The sequence below is a fragment of the Engystomops pustulosus genome, chromosome 2, assembly GCF_040894005.1.
Source record: "Engystomops pustulosus chromosome 2, aEngPut4.maternal, whole genome shotgun sequence".
Taxonomy (NCBI): domain Eukaryota; kingdom Metazoa; phylum Chordata; class Amphibia; order Anura; family Leptodactylidae; genus Engystomops; species Engystomops pustulosus.
The window spans coordinates 88,532,972-88,559,836 of NC_092412.1; the positions used below are offsets into that span (position 1 = coordinate 88,532,972).

The 26,865-nt window shown below is 41.6% G+C and overlaps 1 protein-coding gene across 9 annotated transcripts in view; it reads left to right on the forward strand.

Moving 5' to 3' along the window:
- Window positions 1–22,421: 22,421 nt before the first annotated feature.
- Window positions 22,422–26,865, forward strand: part of MBNL2 (muscleblind like splicing regulator 2) — a 95,403-nt gene continuing 90,959 nt past the window's right edge. For 4 of the 9 annotated variants that reach the window (XM_072135444.1, XM_072135446.1, XM_072135445.1 and 1 more), the window contains exon 1: window positions 22,423–22,599. The gene's annotated coding sequence lies outside the window, so the exon portion shown is untranslated. Of the gene's footprint in view, window positions 22,600–26,865 lie in introns of all 9 variants that reach the window. The other 5 variants (XM_072135448.1, XM_072135447.1, XM_072135450.1 and 2 more) reach the window with 3 other exon arrangements.

The window sequence follows — 26,865 nt, forward strand, 5'->3', positions numbered from 1 at the left end:
TTTTCTATGCAGCATTGTTTTGCTCATGAGGCTTGTAGCCACCCACTAATAGTTGCTCAATGGTAGTCATTGCTTCCAACAAATGACTTAAACATGTGTAATAAACCAATGTTTCCCAGTGTGCATGCATTTACTGCTATTTGTCATAAAAACATATTCATTGTTATATAAAAATTCAGGCAGCCCCCAGTTTACGTACAAGATTTTTTTCATCAGGTTTGTTCTTATGTTGAATTTGTATGTAAGTCGGAACAGGTATGCAGGCAGATTACAACTAGTTACAAACGGACCTCTGGATGTTGGTAATTCACTGTACTTTAGCCCTAGGCTATAAAACAAGCTGTAGGAGTTATAAAAGGTGTCTGCAAATAAGATTTATTGTTAATTCTGGTTCTTATGACAACCAAACATTTTTAAAATCCAATTGTCACAGAGACCCAAAAAAATTTTGGTTGGGGTTACAAGAAATATATAGTTCCGACTTACATACAAATTCAACTTATGAACAAATCTACAGAACCTATCTTGTACGCAACCCCGGGACCGCTTGTATTTTATAATAGTAACTCCTGTGACAATCAGATTTTCAAAATGTTGTGCAGTCATTGGAACAAGGATAATCAATAAAATTTCATTTCTGACACCTTACAGGTAGTCATTGCAGCCTGGGACCAAAGTTAAGCATCTAGAGAGTTCCACCAAGGGCCACAGTAGGTAGAAAGGTCCATTTGTAACTAGGGGACGTCTGTAAGTCTGTTACTTTTAATAAATGTATAATTGTAAAAAATATTTGGCACATATTTTTCAATAGAAATTAATGTATACGGTATGATAAGAAATAAAGGTTGTGTGAAGATACATACCATGACTGAAAAATATAAATCGTTGAAGAATTATTTGCATGTTTGCAAATAAAATTTTTATTGAAAAAAAGGAATCCCAGCGCTGATCTCTTCTAGTAACGTGATGGGGGTAATGGGCAGAGGCAGAGAGACTCCTCCTGGGTCCAGCAGTGATCTCTTCTAGTAACGTGATGGGGGTTATTGGCAGTGGCGTTAGTTTAACAGCTCCAATAGGGGGTGTAAGCACTAAGAGCGCCTAGGGCTTCAACACTAAATACGGCCTTGCTGGCAGGCACTGTTTTTGAAGACTCTCTCTGTCAAGTATAACTATGCATGTATGTGAATATGTGTGACCAGCAGAATGTTTTGCAATATAATAATAATAACTTTATTATGGTTTTATTACAGAATAACATGGTGGTATACATAAGTCATTCACTTATCACAACAGGTAGCAGAAAACTGTAGAGGTTATAGAACAAAACAGAAAACTGTAGAGGTTATAGGACAAAGCAGAATTAATGTTATGATTCTATATGGGAACCCCATCCCATCACAGTCATACTGTCAGTGTTTACTGTACCCTGAGTAGTTTACACTTATTTATCACATTAGAAAGATCACAAGACAGTCTAGTTAACACTCACTCTCCACCGGATTGCCATTTTCTGCTGCCAAGGGTCCACATATTCATCACTGGATAAGCTAGTTTTACTTGCAGGCTTCTGTATGCATGTCATGCAGGTTCCCATATGCAATTGCCATCTTGTTGGTTGCGAATAACTGCTATAGCAATACACCACTGTGGGGTTTAATATATCTAAGAAAGCACTGCATAACTGAATGAATTTCATACATCTTGGTTACTAATCTTTGTATCAAATCTGAATTCAAGGGCAAAGTGTTATACATTGAACCCGAATTTGGGCAGATTTTCGTGATGTGTCTGACATACTTTATCCTGTACTTTTAGGGCAAAGTGCAATATTAGTACTACAAGCTATCTGGTCATTGGTTTACGTTACCTGCACATATACAACTGTTTAAAGTTATCTAATTTGATGTAATTGGGTGTACAATCACGTGATATACTTACCAATAAACCGTGACGGATTGCTGTAGCATTTGCATTTGAATAGTTGCGACTTTGAGCTATATCCATATTTGTATCTATGTTGAGACCTACTGATGCGTAGCCTAATCTGCATCTGTCCAATAGGACCCATGAGGAGCCGATAATTGTTTTTGTGAAACATGTAGGCTCTATTTTTTTCTGGAACAGAGAAGTCCGATATTTGGGCCTAGTCTGGGATACCAGAAGTAAGGTTTTATTTTTTGTGTGGTCATTGTGATTTAGGTTGAAAGAAACCTATGGTTGTCCCCATATAGCCTCTGAATTTATGGGAAACTATTCTTTGAATAAGGTGATGGACAATTTCCACAATTTAAGAATATATCATTAATATATCTTTTAAAGTATTGAATTTCTAGTTAACACTCATTCTGAAAAGAAGTATGAAGGACAAAAGGGGATTAACCTAAATTTTGTTTAAGGGGAAGGGCATGATTTTTTTTTTACTTTAGCTACCGAGCAAAATAATATATGGAAATTTTGGACACTAAGCTACTGGTTACTGCTGGGGAGATGACTGCATGAGGTATGAGGGGAAAGGATCACAGATGGTGGTAGTGGTTTGAGGTGAGGAAAGTAGCCTCTGTAGTTGGCGAAAAAAGGAAGATAGTAAACAGGATGAAGTAATAAAAGGAAGAGGATCCATGCTGCTTGTAGACTTAGAAATGATCCCTTACTGATGAAATAAATTTTGTCTTTAATTCCCTCAGTGACCAAGCTCATTTGGGCCTCGATGACCAAGTCCTATTTCTCAAAACTGCCATGTCACTCAGGGACCTTTAGTTTTGGTTGCTGATAGAAGGTTTGCCCTTGTCAGTGCGGCTTATGTGCTGCAGGCACTTTGGGGCAAGAAGAGAACGTCGACCAGTTGTCACCTACCGCTTACGGTAGGCTGGTCAATGAGATAGGAACAGCTGGGAAGGAGGTTTACCCTTAGGGTTTACTGTTGGTGTCTGTACTTTAGTCCAAGCCATTCCCTTACTACACAACATTATAAGAAGCCCTTGTAGTAGTAGAAAAAGTGAATGGCACTCACCCCTATTTTTATGCTTCTTTCTTCAAATTTATTTAGACATACTCACATAAAAGCATTACATGGTGGAGGGAGGATAAAAACAACAACTCACATGTGTGGCAGCGACGGCCGTTTCGAGACTGCGCTTCATCCAGCTCAAAACTACAATACACATGAGTACTCCTCTCAGATAAATAGCTCCCATACAGCTTAATCACAGAAATGATTTTTATTTTATTTTTTTAGCATCAAAAAAGTGTGCACCGTGACCCTTAGGAAATGACATGCATTAGGTCAAACTTTGTGGAGCACACCCATTTTTTTTTTTGCTTGATAAATCTTTATTCTAAATGGCACACACGGATTGCTCACAAATCCCTAGAGATCCCTTTAGCCCTCTTCCAGTAACAAAACACTATTACATTTTAATTTACCATTATGAAGGATCAACAGGTACTTCTTACCATTAGCCATTTGGGAAATAGATATAGCCTGAAGCCATGGTGTGCAAACATTACCTGCATTGCTTCTGCCACAAACAAGGTGGCACCAATAATCAGCGCTTCAATGCAATAACACTAGTCATAAGTTGTTGGCTAAGAAATTTCTATCCACAGACAACCCTTATTTCTTTCCTGCAGCTTCCAGCCAGACACACTGTTGATTAACCCCTTAGTAACCAATCTAATTTGCAGCTTGATGACCTAGGCCTATTTTTCAAAACAAGCGTGTGTCACCTGGTTATAACTTTAGAACACTTTAACTTACCCAATTGTTTTTGAGTTTGTTTTCTGTGACATTTTGTGCAATATATTTTGAATTTATTTATGAAAAAAAGGTGAATTTGATAAACATTTTGAAAAAATTTGCTATTTTCAAACTTAAAAATGTTCTGTTTTTCAAATTGTTAGTCTTACTTCCCAAATTAGTTACTAACTAACATTTACCATATCTCAGCTTTGTGTTGGAATCATTTTATAAGTGTTTTTTTTGTTTTATTACGATGCTAGAAAGATTACGGATTGAACAGCATTCTCTGAAATTTTTGAGAAAATTTTAGAATCAATTATTTTAGGGACCATTTCATTTCTATGGGGGTTTTGGAAGTTCTTTTAATAGAAACCCACTTCATATCACCCCGTTCCATTAACTTCAACCCTCAAACTAATCGAAACAGCAGATGGGAAGCTTCTTAACCCTTTATGCATTTTACATAAATTCAAACAAAATGAATGTTTGATTTGGAATTCAATAATATTTATCATAAAGCGTTCATTTAGCTGCAAAATTTACCAACATAAACTGAATAAAAGTAGAAAATGCATCTACGAATATATTGGCCAGTTTTTTCCAAGTAAGAGGACACCCGATATGTGAATGTTACCCGCTGTCAGAGCACATGGTGAAGTGCAGAAGGGAAGGAGCGCCATTGAGCTTTTGTAGGGGAGAATGGTTTTCAGGTGCCATGACGTATTTGTAGGGCCCCTGAGGCCACATTCACATGTGGCATTTTGGTTACGTTTTTAAAACAAAAACCAAAGGCTTCACCTGCAATTGCATGTTGAGGTAAGATTGCTTTTTCTTCGCATTCAGTTAAGGTGTTGGAAACACGTTACCAAAATATGTGATCACAAGTGGAGCCTTTGGATTGTCCCTTTGCAAACGCTACCAAAATGCCATGTGTGAACGTGGCCTCAGGTACCCCAAACCTTTATCTTAGAGAATTTGGTATAGTGGGCATTTTAACTCCTTGCCTGTTTATCGCTCCCCACTTTCAAAAATCAATAGCTTTATTATTTTTCCGTTTACAGAGCTGTGTGATGGCTTGTTTTCTGCTTAACAAACTGTACTTCCCAGTAATGCTATTTTATATTCCATGGTGTGTACTGGAAAGTGGAAATATAATTCAAATCTGGTAATATTGACAAGAACCCACATTTGTGCCATTTTCTTGTGGGCCCTGTTTTTACGTCTTTTACTGTACATTCCAAATGTACCCACCAAAAATGATTACTTTTTCCATATTCTGACTCCAATAACTTTTTTGGCTAAGGTGTCATTTTTTCCATGACAAGCTCACATTTTTATTGCTACCATTTTCGGGACTGTGCAATCTTTAGATCAGTTTTTATTACATTTTTTATGTGTTGTAAAAGGGCAAAAAAGTGGCGCATTTTTCCATTACTGGGTTCACCACAGGGAACAACTGTTTTTATATTTTTATAGATTGGGAGTTTTGGGACCTAATATGTTGTGTTTTTTTACTTTTTTCCACTTTTTATTATTTATTGTTTTATATGTGTTAGGGGCTTTAGGGACATTATACAGAATTATATATTTTCTTTTGTTAAGGGTTTTTTTTTGTACTTTTTGCACAAAAAGTGCAAATACACAAGCACACCCATTTCAAATGTGCAGAAAATAAACAAAACTCCAGGGCATGTTCTCACATACATGGGGCACAGACCAAAGTGACAACAAATCGCCCTATATTTAAGTTTTATCTTTACTCAATACCAGAACATCTATCGATTATAGCTTTAACATCCATCTATCTACCTATAACATCTATTATGTTTTACATAAAACATAATCATAGATAGAAAAAAGATATGGTTCAGCTCACCTCCCTGGTTAGCGCAGTCCTGGAAGAAGCCGTGTGGGAACAGCAGCAATCAGCAAACTTTGAATAAACCAGTAGTGCAATGGGTTACATGAGACATGTTTCTTAGCAGAATGTAATCATCATTTCTTAACATGAATTCCCAATGCAGTCTGTATGTGTAGTTTGTATTCCTCTTTGTGCAGGAAGGCGAAAACCTTGCTTCTATACCACACTGCTTCCACTCGTTTCTCAATTAAGCTTATACTGTATGTAATATAACATATCACCAAGCTTCTGTCCATCTTGCTGGTAGGTTAATTTAGCAGAAATGTGAAACAGTTTAGAGTGAAAAGAGGGAACATGGTAAGAGCAAACCTAAGCGGAAGAAGATACACTGTTGTAAAAGTACTCGACTAAACAGAAGGTGAGCAGGAACTACCGAAGTACAAAATGATGCAACATCCACGCATCCCAATAGCGAATCCAAAGAACCAAAAAAGAATAAAGTTGGATGTGTACACAGGATGAAATAATCTAACAATTTTTATTAGTACATAAAGAAACAATATATATCACAGGACACATAAGGTTAAAACACTTATAAATACACCCAATGGGTGTATAAAAGCTGCCAAGGGCAGTAATGCCCTGAACTCCCTATCTCAATCAGCAGATTGCACAAGTATACAAATGGTAGTGTCAAAATATCAAAGTCCACATCAAATCATATAGCTGCCTAAATGATGTTAAAGTGACGTGTGCAAAAAAGTGCATTAGCTAGAGCGTCCTATAGTATGAGTAGGCTCTAGGACTATAGCATTACTGCCCTTGGCAGCTTTTATACAGCGATTGGGTGTATTTTTAACCTTATGTGTCCTGTGATATAAATTGTTTCTTTATGTACTAATACAAATTGTTAGATTATTTGATCCTGTGTATGCATCCAACATTTTTCTTTTTTGGTTCTTTCTGTTGTAAAAGTATTTAACCCCTTTGTGACCAAGCTCATTTGTACCTAGGTTTGTGCAGCATTGTTTTATATGTGTTAGGTGCATTTAGGACATTTACATGAATTTTACTTTCAATGTATTTATTTATATTTTTTTTACTTTTTAATTTTTATATTACTAGCATATGAACTAGTGATCATGTGATCACTAGTTTATACTAATGCACTGCAATAACCATGTATTGCAGTGCATTAGAAGAGTCAGCCTATGCACGCGCATAGGCTGGCAGACAGACTGTTTGCTGGGTGTCGGAAGGATGAGAGAGGGTGACCCCTCCCTCACCAGGTACGTAGATCTGATCACAGGATCTAAGGGGTTAAACACTCCAGACCTGAACTGGTAGAGCAGGGGCCCTGTTCACTGTTCTTCCCTGCACATGGAACCCGTGCAGAACTTGGGCTTGTCCAACAGAAAAATCCGTCTTTCGTACTAGGAAGCAGGAAAAAAATTCCAAATATAGTGAAATAGACAAATAATTGCATTTGCACCATTTTCTTGTAGGCTCTGTATTTATACCTTTCACTATTGACACTTTTTCTTTATTCCTTTGGTTGTTACGATCACGAGGATACCAAAATTATATACATATGTATATGTTTTAATAATTTTTAAAAAATTAAAACCTTTTGGGTTTTTTTGCAGGATGATATGATGTCTTCATGGCTGGCATTTTACATACTTTATGACCTTTTGTTCACTTTTATTAAAATTTTTATGAGTTGCGAAATGGAAAAAAAGTGGCAATTTGGACATTTTAGTGCTTAATTTAGTAACAGGTTTCACCCTGTTCACCCACAATTTTAAATTTTGATAGGTATCCCCATGTCACAAAAATCTTAATCTAACATGTTTATTTTTATATGAGTTTTAGGAAAAGAGGGTGATTTAATCTTTAAGATTTTTATTGTTATTTTTTTAGACTCCCCAAGGCTACTTTAACCCATTGGAATCTTATTCCTTCTACCGTATAGCACTATACTGTCGAAAGTAAAGGTTACAAACCACACAATGACCATAAACTGTTTTTCTCCTCTTCTACATTTACTGGACAACTGATTTCTGTTAAAGAGGACCTGTCACCAGATTTTGACCACCCTGAGTAACAATGCCTGCTGATAAAGGGTTACAAGTCCTCCCTATATCATCTAAATTAGATGCCAGTGAGGCTCTGTAACTTAATTACAGATGTTTTTCTTATATGCAAATTAGCTTTTGTGACTCATGTCTGGTATCTTTGACTCTTCTCTCTCTCAGGCTGGCAGTGAACCAGACCCCATTATTCTGACTGACAGCTTTGTGTCTCTTCGAATCACTGCTGTGCCTCCTTGTACTTAGGGACCATCTTTTATTATTCAACTATAGACATATAAAGCTCTGTGTACAGATGGGAAATATTGTGTAAATTTTTTTACATGGTGCCTTATGTTACATTCATGACATGTGACCAGTGACATCATTGAAAAGCAAGAAAAGCAAACTGTACACCATGTATCTGATTACATGTACTCACAGCAGCCTCCATGGAGGATGGAGAGGAGTAGAAGTCCATGGAGGCAGCTGTGATTTCATATGGTCAGATACATGAAAGGGGTACAGTTTGCTATTATTAAGAAGCTAAAGTACCTGAGATGATGTCACCCTGTTCATATGACATGAACTGTGACCAGTAAGGAGGCATAAGTCATGGGGAGTATTAGATGGGAGGGGCCGGCGAGCAGGAAACGCCCCCTCGGATGTCAGGTAATATAGGATAAAAGGTGATGTATGTGAATGTAAGCAAAACTATTTTTAGCTAGAAGAAGGGGGTCAGTAAGTTATTAGAGCTCTATAGGAACCTGTCACTGGCTGTATATGTGCAAATGTGGTGACAGGTTTCCTTTAAGTTTGTTAGATATGTAGCTATACTTTTTAAAGTTACTACAGAGAACTCTGTGGTTCCTTTCAGCTGCTTCCTCCTGTGTTTCAGTCCGATTGCAAAACTTATTTGTCAGAATTCCATCTATCATTAGTTTACAATCCAATGCAGTTGATGACATCCAGATGATGTGTATTGTATAAAAATTCAAATAAAAGTAGATTGGGACAGAAATGTAACAGCAGGAGACAGAGAAATGGACACAGAAAGAACATTTTACTGTATGTTATGTGAATAGAAAGCCAGCAGAGACATTTGAATTAAAGTTTGGCTGGCACAGAAGGTGGTAAGGCATAAAGGAGGATTTAGGGAAACCATAAAAGATTCATATGAAAAGGCAGCCATTGTATGTGCTTCCTGCTCTATTCAAGGTTATGTCCATATAAATGTTATTTTATATTTAAGCAGAGCTTACTCAAGGGTGACATTTGGATACTAAATATCAGTGAACAGCAACCACTCATCCATACAGACAAATGGTGGATATAACTGCACTGCACACAGAACTCTGAATATGATGGAAAAAATGGAATTCACATTTATTTCTGGGGTGCCTAAAAAACTTATAACCACTAACTTAGAAGCAAAAAAGTTCAGCACAAAAACACCACATCAATAAATATAACCATAAAACTGATTTTTCCTGGAGGTGAAAATCTTGGAATTTCTGGCATTCTATGGCCTCAAGAGTTGTATTTGAGGCCAAGAACATCACTAGTGCAATGACCTGAACATGATCACAAAGGGCCCAATGGCAGCGAATGGAGAGTTATCGAAGTGCACAAATTTTGCAGTAATTTTTCCTGGGATGTCCATTTTTTGGCGCAAGGGTTTGATATATTGGCACATGTCCAAAAAGGGTCTTAACTGACTCCACATTCATGATAGTGAAATAGAACTTTATAGAGCAGCTTTTACCTGGTCCAAATTGTGCACCAATAATTGTGCCAAAAAAAGTGTCAGGTACTGATAAGTTCATGAAAAGTGTCGGTATTCCCTGACAGCAGCGTCCAAATTGAAACAGCAAGGAAAAAAAATCAGGCAAAAACGGGGGTTTTCTGAAGAAGTTTTAATCCAAAATAATAATAAAAAAACAAGCTGCGATGCAAATTTGTTGGCTTCTGGTCCATTCCTGGTTACAAAAGAATATAAAGCATACGGTATTTGAAAACTAAAATTTTATGCCCATTGTAGGACAAAGGGGAACATTTACTAAGGGCCGTGTGCCAGTTTTCTGTCCAGACTTTGCACGGTATTTAAGATGTGCCCGAGACACATTTGTGTCGCACGCAACAGTTTTGTGGAACAGCTGCAAAATACCCAATGCGACACACATTTCTGCACTGAAGAGGAAGCTCCGGCACTCAGTCAGATCGTGCACCGAATTCAACATGCAAAGCCTGACAGAATTGTGTTGCACGCTCCATGTTAAAATAGTAATGCACTCTGTCGGGGCAATACAGAAGGCGCCAGATTTGTGCAGAACATGCACAAGAAATCCTTAATCTGCTGCCCTATGTAATATACACAGACAAACTGAACATACTGCTTTTTGCACTGTTAATGTGCCCCAAAGTCTCTACCTAGTTTTTTCCTATCAGGACATCTGCTGCTTTTAATACTGTAGTTTCTTTGGTGGAATTATACTACAGTTGAGAAAACTGCCAAATGTTACACCTCTGACTACATACAAATAATTATGTATCCATAGGATAAGTCACTAGAAGTTGATCAGTTAGGGTGCAACATCTGGTGCACCTATAGATCAGTTGCAAAAATAGTTGCTACTAATGCATTTTTATGCATTTTTCTTAATGGTTTTGCAATGCATTTCATCATGAACACAACCTTAGGGCTTATTCACATGGCCGTCTGCGGGGACGTACATGCGGCCGCATGTACGTCCCCATAGACGGCAATAGCGGCACGGCTGGGATACGGTGCCACACATGGTGCATGTGTGGCACCGATCCGGGCCACACACCGCAAAAAGATAGAGCTTGCTCTATCTTTAGGAGAGTGTGCGGCCATGTGCCGCTATTCTCTAAGGAGGGGTCACTTCCTCCTCCTCCTCTCCAGCACACGGTGGGCATACCCCGGGTGAATGTACCCTAAGTGTGGCCAAATGACCGATGAATTTTCCTTCTAGCACCCACAGTTGCAGAGATATCATTCCATTGTAATCTGTTTGGTCAGAGAGGAGGAGCTGGGGCTGGAGCTGAAGGTGTGTGTTATGCTAATCTTCTCTCATACTGTCCAATCAGTGGCAGGCAATGTCAGAGAGTGATTATTTTCTATGTTCATCTAAAGGCTGTGTTCACACACATTCCGCTAAAATTCTGTTGACATTGTGTATAAATAATCCCAATGTTTCACCAGTTTTGCTGGCGGTTACGTTTATGCGGCTTTTGCGTCACGATTAAGTTTATGCGTTGTTTGCATCACGGTTATGCAGCGTTTGCGTCACGGTTACAGGGTTACGATTTCACGTTGTCACGGTTACAATTATGCAGCGTTTGCACTAGCATTTTATGCTTGGAGGCGTTTGCGTCATGTTTTGCGCTTACATGGCAATTACATTGTGATGCAATGACGTATTACGTTTATGTGCCATTTGCATCACGGTAAAGCTTACACTGTGTTTGTGTCATATTTATGCTTTGTTGCATTTGCGTCATGCTTGCGGCGCACTTATTCACCGTTTGCGGCACATTTACAGTTATGTGTTTGCGTTTACATTCCATCTACGTCACATGGGTGTCGTGTTTATGCTTAAGAGCCATTTGCGTTGCTTTAAAGCTTACGTCCATTTGCATAGCATTTACACTTGCGGCCCGTTTGCATAACATTTATGTTTACATGGCTTTTGCACCACTTTTCCGCTTATGTGGTGTGCTTATGCAGCGCTTGATGTGCGTTTACACATATGTAGATTTTCAGTTAAAACTACGAAAATCCACGTATGTGTAAACGCACCTCACACGCAAATGGAGCATATGCATAAACTCAATGTATGCAAACGGCCTGTAAGTGTAAACGCTGTGCAAGGGCGTAAGTGTAAACAAATGTGTGTTGTGTTAAAGTTTACATTTTATTTGCCTTTGCGATATGTTTACGCTTACGCAGCATTTGCATTTATGTCGCGTTTTTTTATGCTTGCGTAAAAAGACAATTGCATTTATGGCGCATTTACACTTCCGTGCCATCACATTTGCGTTTACACTGACATTTACATGCTGGTTGCGTTTATGTCTTGTTTTACACTTATTAACGCTTATGTGGTGTGTGCGTTGATGTCTGGTTTGCACTTATGTTTACATAGCATCTGCATTTCTGTTTACATTGCATGCGTGTTTACAATACGTGTAGCATTGCATTTTTGTAAATGTGGTGTAAATGCAATATAAACAGAATATTAGAATGTGTGTGAACATAGCCTTTAGATGCTGATAGAGAAATTACAGCTTACTACTGACAATATGAGACAAGATTAACATTACATACGCCCCCGGACCCAGCTCCTCCTCTCTGACCAAACACAGATTATAATGGTCAGATCTTGGGACTAATAACTCTGCAACCGCTAGGGCTAGAAAGAAAATTCAAAGTGCCCGTGAATCTATGTAGCAGCTCCTATATAATCTCCATATAAGTGAGGTACTGAAAGGTCCTCATTAAAGGGGTTTGCCCATGAAAGAAAGTTCTCAAATTTTAATCCCTTAGTGATGTTTACACACTAAAGATAATTTTTAACCCCTTTACGCTACAATTTTACTCAGTTTTATTGCTGTTTTAGTTCCTATAACTCATTGATGGTCAGTGTGGACGGGGACTCTCTGAGCAGACACTTCATGATCCCGCTAGTGCTGTGAGATGCTATGTGCTGACAATGTGGGTAGATTATCAGGTTACAGGGTTTAGCTACACTTTCATTTAGCTTCTGAACATTCTACTTGTATCTGACACATAGAAAAAAAAAAGATGAGCGATCAGAGTCATGAGATGTATATAAAACACAATTGTCTCATTTTGTCTCAATTGCAACTTTTGGCGTTTTTGCGACTTTTCACTGCGACTTTTGCTGTCATTTTTCAGGTACGCCTTGGTCTGCACCTTGTGCGGTGTGCCTTGTGTATCTTTATTTTCCAGATGTTCCTTGCAACTTTTAACTTATGTATCACTTTATTTGCTTGGTCCTGGGCAGGTGCAAAGGAAGGATTTTTTTTTCATGGAGCTCGCTATAATGTTTAAAAGTTTAAAATTTTGCACATTCACCTGTTTTTTAAAAATTTATACATTTTTGCATTTACATTAAAAAAAAAATGTATTGGTTACTTGGGTGAGATCACACGTGGTGTTTTGGTTGTGTTTTGAAAGACATTACAGCAGCTGAGGAGAGGTGATTTGAATAATTACATTACTGTTAAAATTTCCTTTTACAAAGCACAACGTAAATGCAATCTTAATGCATGTGTTAACATCTTCGTTTCATAAAGACAAATGTTAACAGTAATGCAATTTGGCAAATCACCTCTCCTCAGCTGCTGTAATGTCTGTCAAAACACAATGAAAACGCAAAACGAAACGCATTGGGGCACATTTACTTACCCGTCCCGTTGATGCCGCCAATTCGGAATATCCGACGAGGATTCGGAGCTGCTGCGATTCACTGAGATGTGTCGCTTCCCCCACTGAGGTCCGCCGTAGTTCGCAATCTTCTTCCTGGTGCATGTGAGTGCTGTTCTTGCGACACAGTTTGGTTTTTAAATTCCGCGGTTTGTCCGAATCAGTCCGGTTGTCTGATGTCCATGCCACCCCGATTTGTGTCACATGCAAGCCGGCGCCGATGCGCCCCAATCTGATCGCTTGCACCAAAAACCCGGGGCAATTCAGGGCAAATCTGAAAAAAATTGCGAAACCCAACGGAAATGCGTGCAACGGACCCTAAGTAAATGTACCCCATTGTGTGACCTCACGTGTGACCGCAGCCTCAAATGTCGTCATCTCCCTGGGGTGTGACTAGAGTCACATGATCATACATCAAAAAAAGACCTTCCAAATATCTCAATTATACACCAAAGAAAAAAAAACTATGATACAGGTCCCCCAATGTCACACTGAGCTCAGCTTTGCTCTGTAGTTTGTAGAGTAAGGGGACAATCAAACAACCATTTGATGGGCGCATAAACATCCCCATATGGCGCCTGCGCTTGGTATGATGAGCACAACGTGTGCTCACCGTTCCATGCCGTGACCACAAAAAAAAAAAAGCATGCTCTATCTGTGGTTGTAAGAATGGCCATGGGGCACAATTTCCTATGGAGAGGGGCAGGGTGAGCAGCGCTCATCCCTCCTCCACTCCAGCGCACCTCCCGTATGCCCGCCAGGGACGTAATTCAATACGCTACGTTCGTGTGAATGTAGCCTATGTATCTGCACACAACTGTCTGTTTCTAAGTTGGTCTGGTAATGAGGGACAGGAGGCAGAGGACACAGCAGTTTGCAGATAAGAGAAGCTATTCATGAGAAGAATCCAACCATGGCCGTATTTACTGGAGATTTACGTTCGTATCCAGGGACAACCAAAATTGTAAACAACAGGCGTGATAGAGACAGGTTGGAATTATATCAATGAATATCTGGCAGAAAAGCCAAGAAGAAGATGGATGGAAACACTGCATACAGTTGCAGTTGTGTCGATTTATTGTTAGGCAGGTGTCTCTCTCCAGTTTTTTAAAAGTGTCTGGAGAGGATTTCCAATTTTATGAAAAAGTCACATGTTCATTTGCATACAGTCCTTCATCCTGGTGGTAGATGTCCTTTAAATTAATGATTTTTTGAAAAGTTGCACTAAATGTTCTAACACATGTGGAGTCACGTGGTAAATCAGGAGTACATTGTCCGGAATGAAAATTGTAAATGGTTATCTCAATCTCAAATAAACAGATAAAAAATGTTGAGACATTTTGAAGACAGAAAACTGAAGTAACTGTTATCATACATACCGCATTGCTTGAGTGAAACCAGCATTAAATGGCTGACCTATCAAAGAAAAGACACATTTCACCTGTAGTGGGTGTGAGAACTGTAGACCTTGAAATCACTGCCGAGTCATGGTGACCCGCGGTTGTGGGGGTGAGTATATAAGTATCGCCATTCCTTTTTTGTAACATATTTAATTTAAAAGAAATCTATCATCAAAATCAACCATTATAAACCAAGGACACTTACTTGCTTACTGTTTATCCCCCTACATCTGTTATCCATGGCCTTCTTCCTTCTAAAATTAGCATTGTCTTACTATCATAGTATATAAGGCTGGAAGGAGACGCAAGTCCATCAAGTCCAACCTTCAAGAATTAAATAAATGTTTTATCCCCATAACCCGTGATATTTTTTCTCTCCAGAAAGTCATCCAAGCCTCTCTTGAACATGTACATAGAGTCGGCCATAACAACCTCCTGCGGCAGAGAGTTCCATAGTCTCACTGCTCTTACAGTAAAGAACCTTTGTCTATGGTGATGGTAGAATCGCCTCTCCTCTAGGCGTAGAGGATGCCCCCTTGTCCTGGTCACAGGCCTAGGTATAAAAAGATCTTTGGAGAGATCCTTGTACTGTCCGTTCAGGTATTTGTACATTGTAATGAGGTCTCCCCTCAGTCGTCTTTTTTCTAAACTGAATAATCCCAAATTTTGTAATCTGTCAGTGTATTCTAGTTCCCCTAAAAATCCTGGTTGCTCTCCTCTGCAACCGTTCCAGCTCTACTATATCCTTTTTATATACTGGTGCCCAAAACTGTACACAATATTCCATGTGTGGTCTGACCAGGGATTTGTATAAGGGCAGAACTATGTCTTTATCATGAGAATCTATTCCTCTCTTGATACATCCCATTATTTTATTTGCTTTAGCAGCAGCCGCCTGGCTCTGGTCACTAAAATTAAGTTTACCATCCACCAATACGCCCAAGTCCTTTTCAGCTTCAGTTTTACTAAGTAATTGACCGTTTAGAACATAATTATACTTTTTGTTTCCATGGCCCAAGTGCATAACTTTACATTTATCTACATTAAACCTCATCAACCATTTCTCTGCCCATCCCTCAAGCTTCCACAAATCCCTCTGTAATGCTAAACTATCGACCTCAGTATTTATTACTTTACACAGCTTAGTATCATCTGCAAATATTGAAACTTGACTGTGTAAACCCACTACAAGGTCATTAATAAAAATATTAAAAAGAAGTGGCCCCAATACTGACCCCTGTGGCACTCCACTGGTAACATCAACCCAATCTGAGAATGTGCCATTAATGACCACCCTCTGTTTTCTATCACTAAGCCAATTACTTACCCAGATACACAGATTTTCTCCTATTCCCAGCAGTCTCATTTTATATACCAACCTTTCATGTGGCACGGTGTCAAATGCCTTTGAAAAGTCCAGATATACAACATCCACAGCGTCCCCCAGATCCAGTCTTGAACTTACCTCCTCGTAGAAACCAATCAGATTAGTCTGACAGGACCGATCTCTCATAAACCCATACTGACGCTGGGTTATAAGGTTGTGCAAAGTGAGATACTCCAGGATAGCATCTCTAATAAACCCCTAAAATATTTTCCCCACCACAGCAGTTAGACTTACGGTCTGTAGTTTCCAGGATCGCTATTTGATCCTTTTTTGTATATTGGTACCACATTTGCTATGCGCCATTCCTGTGGAACATAACCAGTCCTCAGTGAATCTTCAAATATTAAAAATAACGGTCTGTCTATCACCGTACATAATTCATGCAGAACCCGGGGGTGTATGCCATCTGGCCCAGGTGATTTATCTATCTTAGTGGTTGCGAGGCGGCGCCGTACCTCTTCCTGGGTTAAACTGTTGACATTATAAAAAGAATTTACATTATTCCTCATTGTGTCTTCCACCAGGGGATTTTCCTGGGTAAAGACAGTTGAGAAGACGACATTCAGTAGATTGGCCCTTTCCTCATCTCCTTCCACCATGACCCCCATGTTATTTCTAAGGGGACCCACGCTCTCTGTTTTTAGTTTCTTATCATTTATATACTTGAAAAATAATTTGGGATTATTTTTGCTCTCCCTGGCAATATTTCTTTCAGTCTCTATTTTTGCGGCCTTTATCTGTTTTTTACAGGATTTATTTTTCTCTCTATAATCCTGTAATGCCTCATCGCTACCTTCACGTTTTAGCACCTTAAACGCTTTATCTTTCTCGCTTATTGCTTTCCTTACAAGACTAGTTAGCCACATAGGCTTTTTCTTGTTCCTTTTATGCTTTTTCCCATAAGGTATGTGTTTCTCACAGGACTTTTTCAGAATATATGAGAAAAAGTCCCATTTTTGGGGGGGGCTTTTGTCTTTGAGAGCATTATCCCAGACTATGCCTTTAAGGTCTTCCCTTAGTTGATGAAAATTTGCCCTCCTGAAGTTTGGAGTGTTGGTTGCCCCTTCACTAACGTGCTTAGTAAAGCGTAATACAAAATCAATGATATTATGATCACTATTCCCCAGGTTCCCCCCAACCTGTAGTTTTGATACCCTATCAGGTCTGTTGGTAAGGATAAGGTCCAGCAGTGCCCCCCCTCTTGTTGGCTCCAGGACTAGTTGCGACAGGTAATTGTCTTTTGTTGTTGACAAGAACCTGCTACCTTTGAAGGACCTGCAGGTTTCTGCCCCCCAGTCAATATCTGGGTAATTGAAGTCCCCCATGATAAGTACTTCACCATGCTTTGAAGCCGCATCCATTTCACTTATCAGCATTTCCTCTACTGCCTCCATTATATTTGGAGCCTTATAACCCCCTCCCCCTTTTTTATTTATACGATCCTTTCTAAAAAGACTATAACCATCTATAGTAACAGCCCAGTCGTAGCTACTGTCCAGCCATGTCTCGCTGATACCCACTATATCATATTTCCGTTCCAACATCAAGAGTTCCAGTTCCTCCATTTTGTTTGTGAGGCTTCTGGCATTTGTGTACATACACTTTATATGGTTTTCCCTGTCCGTATTCCTTTTGTCCTTATTCCCCAATCTCATTCCAGCCCCCCTTCCTCCCCCATGGACTATGGCTCTTCCCAGATCTCTATGTACACCGTCTATTTGCCCTGCACAAGTGTAGTTGCCCTCCCCCCAGGTCTCTAGTTTAAACACTCCTCCAACCTTCTAGCCATTTTTTCCCCTAAAACAGCAGCCCCCTCCCCATTGAGGTGCAGCCCATCCCTACTGTAGAGCCTGTAGCCCACAGAAAAGTCAGCCCAGTTCTCCATGAACTCAAACCCCTCCTTCCTACACCAACTTTTGAGCCACTTATTTACCTCCTTGATCTCCCGCTGCCTTTCTGGCACTATTTGATTCTGTGCTTTACTGCAATTGGAGCACTAACCAATAGCTATTGTGAGGCCTGTTAGGTAGGTGAAAGGAGTTGTGGGTGAGTCCAGGGCCTGCACCCCCTTCTCTATCGTGACAACCTTCTTGTGTTTTTAATGATTCCATGAATCAGAAGAGACGATACTTAGACTGATTGATTTACTAGTGAATGCTCGTGAGCATTATATAACAATTGATGGCAGATAGAATTAACTAGGTTTTGTAGGGCGAAGAGTTGTAAGAGGACAGCCCAGTGTGGCCTGATCCTGACTCGTGTGAGATTAATTCCTGGGACTTTACACATTGGGGCTTATTTACTAAGGGTCACGGATCGCACTTTCGCCGGACTGTTGCTTTGACAGGTATTTAACGGGTTTGCTCTGGAATTGTGTTGCACACGATTGAATTGTGGCGCAGCTGTCCTGGCTTCCATGCAAGAGAAATCGGAGGGTGCCGTCGGACGATCTGACTGATTCGGACTAAGTGGGATTTATGATTCAAATTCTGTCGCAAGACAATGCACTTACATGCACCAGGAAGAAGAAGGTGAACTGTGTCGGACCTGAGCGGGGAAGCAACACGAGCAGGATATCGGCCACACAATCTTAGTGCATTATTGTCGGACGATGCACTTTGGGTGAACTCCTCCGACAGGTAAGTAAATGTGCCCCATTATGTGTATCACAGAGATTGAGAAGGGAGAGAGTAAAGGGCACTCCCAACAAACATAAGGGTGATGCCACTTTTTTGGTCCACTTTTATGCAGCCCGTTAAAAAACGCATGCGTTTTTTAAAGGACTGCTTAAAAACGGACCCAAAATGGTTAAAAACGCCATGTGTGGCATCATCCTAAAGTAGCTGCTGTAGTGTTTGTATAAGGTATTGGTATAGGTAATTCTGCCATACTGGACACTGAGAATTGATGGATACAATTTATAATTGAAAGGATTTTGCTGAATCATCAGGGTTTGAGCAAGTTCATTGTCCCAGTGACAAGAGGAGGCTATGGGATAAGCCTTTTTGCTATAAAATTTTATATCGTGGCTATAATTTTCATTGCCATGCCTAAATGCGATGCTGTATTACCTGCCATCAATCTTTATTTATTTTTTAAAATGGATATACAGATAAAAGTATTCAGTGCCAAAGCAATCAGCATTTCACATGGTCTGTGCCAATTTTAAGCAGATGGCAATTAGAAGATGACAATTAGAAGATGCTTTATAACTATAGGCTATAAGGTCAGGGACAAGGGGGTAGCCCTATCATGCACCATTAGCTATTGGGAAGGAAGAGTGCTATTCTTGTGCATGTGAGCCTTAGGTGACTTATAGAGGGAGTAGATTACAAGCGCATACGTTTTCAGTCCATTTAAAAAACGGTACAAAAACGGTCCAAGAAGTTGACGTGTGGCATCACCCTTAGCCAAGTAATGCTTAAAGAAACGCTCCGTTATCAATTGCTGAGTGTGAACACTGGTCTAGTATACAAATCCTCTCCAGCTTATAACCGTATAACCTTCCAAATACACCTGAGACCGTACATGGAAACAAATTCCTTTTTATATACCAACCGGAACACACACCCGGTGTGTCCGGTGATGTTTCGGAGGAAGGAGGAACCGGGCGCTCAGCGTTTCAGTGAAAGCCATGAAGATCTGAGTGTGGACTTTGATATATGCACTACGACATGCTAGCCAAAGAGTGGTGATGTACTCATGCCTTATGTCGTTTTAGTAAAAGTTGATATATAAAAAGGAATTTATTTAATCTTCTGCCAAAGTGTTAAGCTCAGGGTCTACAAGTATCTTGGGTTTTATACCAGCTAAAATCATGTCTCTGGTATCAGATTAAATAATTTTCCTTTCAAACCCCAGCAGAGTTGGGTGGATGGGCTTGGACAACCTTGTAATGTTTGGGGCAAAATCCCACCTCTCCCCAATGACATTTCTCAGGGAAGATAAGGATTGTACACAGTGGGGCAGGCTGGCTATATATTGGGGGGGGGGGGCTGGCTATACACTGTGGGGGTCGTCTGGCTATATACTGTGGGGAGGGGGCTGGCTATACACTGTGGGGGTCGTCTGGCTATATACTGTGGGGGCCGCCTGACTATATACTGTGGGGGGCTGGCTATATACTGTGGGGGCCGTCTGGCTATAGACTGTGGGGGGCTGGCTATATTCTGTGGGGGCCGTCTGGCTATATACTGTGGGGGGGGGGGGGGTTGGCCATATACTGTGGGGGGGCTGGCCATATACTGTGAAGGGGTTCAGACTGGCTGTATACTGGGGGGTAGGCTGGCTGTATACTGTGGGGGAGATGGCTGGCTATATACTGTGGGGGGGTCTGGTTGGATATATACTTGGGGGGGACTGGCTGGTGTTTTATATGGCAAAGTAGAAGTAGTAATAGTAGTTATATACCTGTACACAGGGGGCAGTATTATAGTAGTTATGTTCTTGTACATAGGGGGCAGTATTATAGTAGTTATATTCTTGCACATAGGGGGCAGTATTATAGTAGTTATATTCTTGTACATAGGGGGCAGTATTATAGTAGTTATATTCTTGTACATAGGGGGCAGTATTATAGCAGTTATATTCTTATACATAGGGGGCAGTATTATAGCAGTTATATTCTTATACATAGGTAGCAGTATTATAGTAGTTACATTCCTGTTCATAGGGGACAGTGTTATAGTAGTTATGAAGATCGATAAGGAGGGAAGGGGAACCAGCACAGCAAAACATAGTCAAAAATTTAATCTTCACGTTAAAAAAAACATATTGGCGAAAAAATACATGGACACAAAAAAGACAAAAAATGTAATACAAAAAACAGCAGCGGTAACTTCTACATCTCAGTCCTTAGTCATACCTACTATAGTAGTTATATTCTTGTACATAGGGGGCAGTATTAGAAGCTTTATTCCTGTATAAGGGAGGTAGTATGAGTTTCTTTCTCTGCTCTGTACATGTTAATTTAGACCATCTATAAACAGTTTGTGTGGAGTTTCTAAACTCCACCCACATTGCATGACCATGCCTACTTGTTTTGACCCCACCCACAAAAGGGGGCCGCTTTTACAGTTTTTTCCAGGGCCACTTTAAATTTCCAGTCCGCCCCTGTGTGCACTGTACCCCCCCCCCCCCCCCCACTGCACTATGATGTATGCACTGTACCTCCCCTCTGTACTATGATATACGCACTGTACTCCCCACCCCCCCTATGCACTGTAATGAGTGTACTGTATCCCTCCTGCACTATGATATTTGGACTGTACTCTGATGTGTTCACTGTACCACCCATCAGCACTATGATATGTGCACTCTACACCCTCTGCACTATGACGTGTGCACTGCCCCCCTCCCTGCACTATGATGCGTGCACTCTACCCCCTCTGCACTATGATGTGTGCACTGCCCCCACCCCCCACTATGACGTGTGCACTGCCCCGTTCTTCACACTATGACGTGTGCACTGCCCCCCTCCCCACACTATGATGTGTGCACTGCCCCCTCCCCACACTATGACGTGTGCACTGCCCCGTTCCTCACACTATGACGTGTGCACTGCCCCCCTCCCCACACTATGATGTGTGTACTGCCCCCTCCCCACACTATGACGTGTGCACTGCCCCGTTCCTCACACTATGACGTGTGCACTGCCCCCCTCCCCACACTATGATGTGTGTACTGCCCCCTCCCCACACTGTGACGTGTGCACTGCCCCCCTCCCCGCACTATGATGTGTGCACTGCCCCCCTCCCCACACTATGACGTGCGCACTGCCTCCCTCCCCACACTATGTGTGCACTGCCCCCTCCCCACACTATGACGTGTGCACTGCCCTGTTCCTCACACTATGATGTGTGCACTGCACCCTCCCCACACTATGATGTGTGTACTGCTCCCTCCCCACACTGTGACGTGTGCACTGCCCCCCTCCCCGCACTATGACGTGTGCACTGCCCCCATCCCCGCAATATGACGTGTGCACTGCCCCCCTCCCCACACTATGACGTGCACTGCCCAGTTCCCCGCAATATGACGTGTGCACTTCTCCCCTCCAGCACTGACGTGTGCACTGCCCCTCTCCCCGCACTATGATGTGTGCACTGCCCCCTCCCTGCACTATGATGCGTGCACTGCCCCCTCCCCACACTATGATGCGTGCACTGCCCCCCTCCCCGCACTATGACGTGTGCACTGCCCCCCTCCTCGCACTATGACGTGTGCACTGCCTCCCTCCTCACACTATGACGTGTGCACTGCCCCCCTCCCCGCACTGTGACGTGTGCACTGCCCCCTTCCCCGCACTATGACGTGTGCACTGCCCCCTTCCCCGCACTATGACGCGTGCACTGCCCCCCTCTCCCCGCACTATGACGTGTGCACTGCCCCCCTCCCTGCACTATGACGCGTGCACTGCCCCCCTATCCCCGCACTATGACGTGTGCACTGCCCCTGCTGTCACCCTGTGGGCAGTACAGTAGTTGTGCTCAGCAGTGAGGAGGAAAGTTGACAAGTTTGCAGTCCCTCCCGCTCTCCTCCCCCTGTGCTCAGTGACACAGCAGCAGATCCGCCTTCTCCTCACCCTCCGCACATCCATAGGCTGCACTGCTCGTCTTGTCCCGGTCCCTGCATAGCTGTCACCCTGCACACAGACATCTGCTCGGAGGTAAGTGGGGGCTCAGGCCCCAGGTGCCCCCGCTATGAGGAGATGTGGCCCCCAGGGGCGGGCGGGGCTGTGCCAGGCCTGGACTTGCTGTGTGCAGCAGGGATTTCCATGTGTCAGCCGCTCCCTGTCCCAGTGCTGTGCCGGCCGGGTGCTGGGGGAGGGGGCCATCCTGTCACCGGGGCTTCTCTGCAATGGCGTGCAGTCTCGTACCTGTCACATATTGTGGGAGCCACAGGTCTCTCCATGTACTGTACGGGTATGACTAGGCAGTTATTTATGCTTGGAAATCTGACGTTTGTGTCATAGTGTACTGATGATGTCATCAGTTTTACATGATGTCATTTCTTTTTTGAAGGATGGTTATACGTGTAAACGATACACAATGTGACACAGTACAGGGAACATGTTACATTGACTTACAGAGAGATTCTTTACAATTGTGGCTAAGGGAGCGATGGTGGAGACAAATGTGTTGTTACTGTAGGAGACCCCTGAGAAATGTGCAGACTGTTTCTTTCATCAGGCCTCATTATCAAGAAAAAATTATAGGGACCGAATTGGGACGTTCTGAATAAAAATCAGTGGTTGGTCCGTGGTCACAGACTGTGCTGTGTCCTGTGTCATGGACTGAGTACCAGTGAGGGGGATTTAGTGCCCCCACACACTAACTATAGCTAGAATTGTGCCTAATCCACCTGATAGATCTGGCGGGTGTTGGGGGAGTTTGGAGTCCCTGCTTCCCTGCAATACAGCAGTACTGAGCTATAATGACTACAGTTCTGCACTGATGTATTCAAGAGACTCCTTGTATCATATATCACTATGATGCAAGGAGTCTTACCCCAGTTCTGTGAAATCCCTGCCCCTCCACAGCAGGATAAAAGTAACAATTCCTAGCTGTGCACCCCCATTGTTTTTACTGTTTAATTCCATGGATAGAACACATCCTCATGGGTTCACACGCATGGTTGTGATTTGCACCCCAGATCCCAAGAAAACATAGCTAAGGCTGGGTTCACATCACGTTTTATGTGTATGCTCAGTCTATACATTGGGAAAGATCCTGATGGATACGCTGAGGGCATACATTTACATATAGTGGTAGAGGGAGGCATAGTTGTTGCCTCTGACTGACCACTATATGTTGGATGCTGCCTCCTGCTGAGCAACAACAATTGAAGCCTATAGGGAGCTTGCTGAGCAGGTACACCGCTGAGCAGGAGGAGGGTGATGTCACTGTCCATATTAGGACATATGGCAAATAACATGATGTGAACCCAGCCTTAGTCCGGGAACATGTGGGACATAAGTCCAAAGATTTCAGCTGTGGCTGAAGATGGACAGAAACTGTTCCTGCATCCTCGCACGTTACCTGCAGGGGATGGATGGGGCTTGTCTGGCAAAGGATGGAATAGGCGAGGAATCCATGTGTTTTCACTCCATCTAACCTGCGCCCATATGTCCTTGGCCTCCGATATACAGTAGTGTATAGTAGCTTTCTTGCCATGTAGTAAAGTGTAAAGCCAGAGCCATGAGCATGTGTGCATTTTGGTTTTTTTTTCTTGCCTTTTGTGGTGCAGATCTTGCTGCAATGTGGTGATAACAGCTTGGATTTGCTGTTTTGCGGGGAAGAAGGGACAACTTGTATCACAGACCGAACACTGGGATGAGGATGGAATGTAGGGATTCATGATCCAAGTAGTCCCTACTTGCCAATCTGTTATCACCCACCACACTGAGTAGCCAGTCTTTGGTTGTGCACATCTGGGTTGGGGTTTGCTTGTGCAGACTCCTCCTTGCAAAAGGGCAATGTTTAGTTTTTTTTAATCTGCAATGGGCCCATTCTAATCAGTTCTCATAAGAGTTTACCCCTTTAGACTGTGTTCACACACTGGGTTTGATTTGCGTTTCTAATGCAGCATGTAAACGTGGCCTCTGGTTCACCATGGATTTTCAGACACATTTTATAACCAATTCTAAACTAACCCTAAGGGCGCGTTCACACGTTGCGTTTTGGTTGCGTTTTCATTGCGTTTGAAACGCATATACAACAGCTGATGTGAGGTAATTTGCCTAATTACATTACCATGCGTTAACATCGCGTTAACATTGCGTTTATGATGCGTTTTGTAAACGGAAACGTTAACAGTGATGTAATTAGGCAAATCACCTCTCCTCAGCTGTTGTATATGCGTTTCAAACGCAATGAAAACGCAGGTCAAACCGCAACGTGTGAACGCGCCCTCACACAGCAACTCAGAATTGCATGTAACAATAAAGCTGCTTTTGACCTATTCACTATGGAGAGATTTCAGGTCATGTTGGAATTTATAATATATTCACTAGGGTGCATGGGATTTTTTTATGCCCATAGAGAGTAACAGAAGTCTCGTGTGACTGCGGCTTTCATGCCACAAGCATATCATTAAGTGACTGTAGTGTGAGATTGTATTTAGGGATATCTTCTTGATGGTTACCTACCTTACATGTCTTACATGTTAGGTTTATTACGACTATATGATCGTCTCACTGTATATATATATATATATATATATATATATATTATGACATATATGTAATTGGTGTAGAGTCGATCCCTCTCTTCTGGGGTGATCTCCTCTCCTGCTGTCAGGCAGATGTCCATGCACAGTAGTGTCACACAAGTAAACATTGTAAAGCTCCGATGTTTACATGACACATGGCTGTAAAGAGGTTGTCCAGTCACTTTTCCACTTTTCTGGATTTGTGGGATATCGTGATTCATTCTCTTCCAACATAACATGGAGATGATTTGCATGTCATTACAGGTATGGGAGGACATGAATATTCCAGCAATGTATATTTAACCCTTAGGTCCTTGGGGCCCACTCTCTAGAAATTAATATTTGTTTATACGGGTTTATTAGCTTTTTATCAAATTTTCTTTATATAAATCTTTTTGATATTTTGCTAATCACACATAGTGAATCATATGCTCTGTAAGAGAATTATGTATAAAGCGAACATCTGAACAATGTTGTGCTGCTCATATGGCGCAGTACAGATGGTAGGAGCAGTGTGTTACTTTCTACACATGTAGTTGTACAATGTGCGTGCAAACAAGAAGGGAGGCTCAAGGCAGAAGAGAAAAGCTTCCATGTGACTCTCTTAGGTAATCCAAATGATCCACGGGTACTCTTAATTCAGACATTTATGGCAAATTCACAGGTCCTCGAAGACGAAGCCTTCTCTATTACAATAATGGTAAAGATGACAGCTTGGTTTTAGAATACTTGGCTTGGAGCCATTTGTAAGTTATGCCCTGTTGCTTCTAGGGTCACATTTTGCATTCCTGTAAAAGAATGTCACGCTCCTTTTGTGAATATATCTCCCAAACCATAGTGTACATGTAGAAGATGTATCACCGTGAATTATATAACAGCAATATCATATCATTTCAGCTTTTACACCTAGCCATGCATTACACATACAACACAGCACTGATAGCAAGTTGTGTATATTACAGCATCAAATAGCAGATGGATCCAGAACTTCTTTGTATGATATTAGATTGTATTAGAAACTAGACCCTGTTAGTGGATCCTTACACTGGGAGCTTGTAGGTCCTGCAAGTGCAGTTATGTTCATTGGTGGATAGCTATAAGGTATTTTTGTATCAATAGTGTGAGGGTCTGTCTGCTGAGACTAAAGTGAAGCCGCCGGATTCGATGATATGGGAGGGACAGAAATTGCAGAGCACAGCGCTCTGTGATCTCTGGCACTGGGGGTGCTGGAGATAAACATAAATTTCTGATGCTTCCATTGTATTGAATGATGTGGGAGGATGCATCCTTGACCTTCATTCAATTACAACAGGATCCTTGTAACCGTGATCGGAGTGGGCCCCAGCAGTCGGATCAGGAAAGGGGATAAAAATATAAGTTGGTAAAATCCCTTTAAGAAGCTATGTTTTATGACAGACACATATCACCTTTAAAAAAAAAAAAACACTTCAGAACCATCCAGGCCAGTATAAGGAGAAGAGAGTGTAAGGTTGATGATCAAAATTAGGTTTATCTCCTCAAAACCCTTTTTAGTATGTGATAAATGTCGGACAAATGGTATGAGGAAATCCTTGGTTACCCTATAGATGTCTCTTGTATACTGCGCAGATGGACAGGCTATGTAAACATCCTTACTCGGCAGCTGATGGGGATTTCCTGCTGTGCCACTCCATGCAGCAGTATAGAAAGGGTTAATGGGGGAAGATTCACTTCTAGGCTGAGC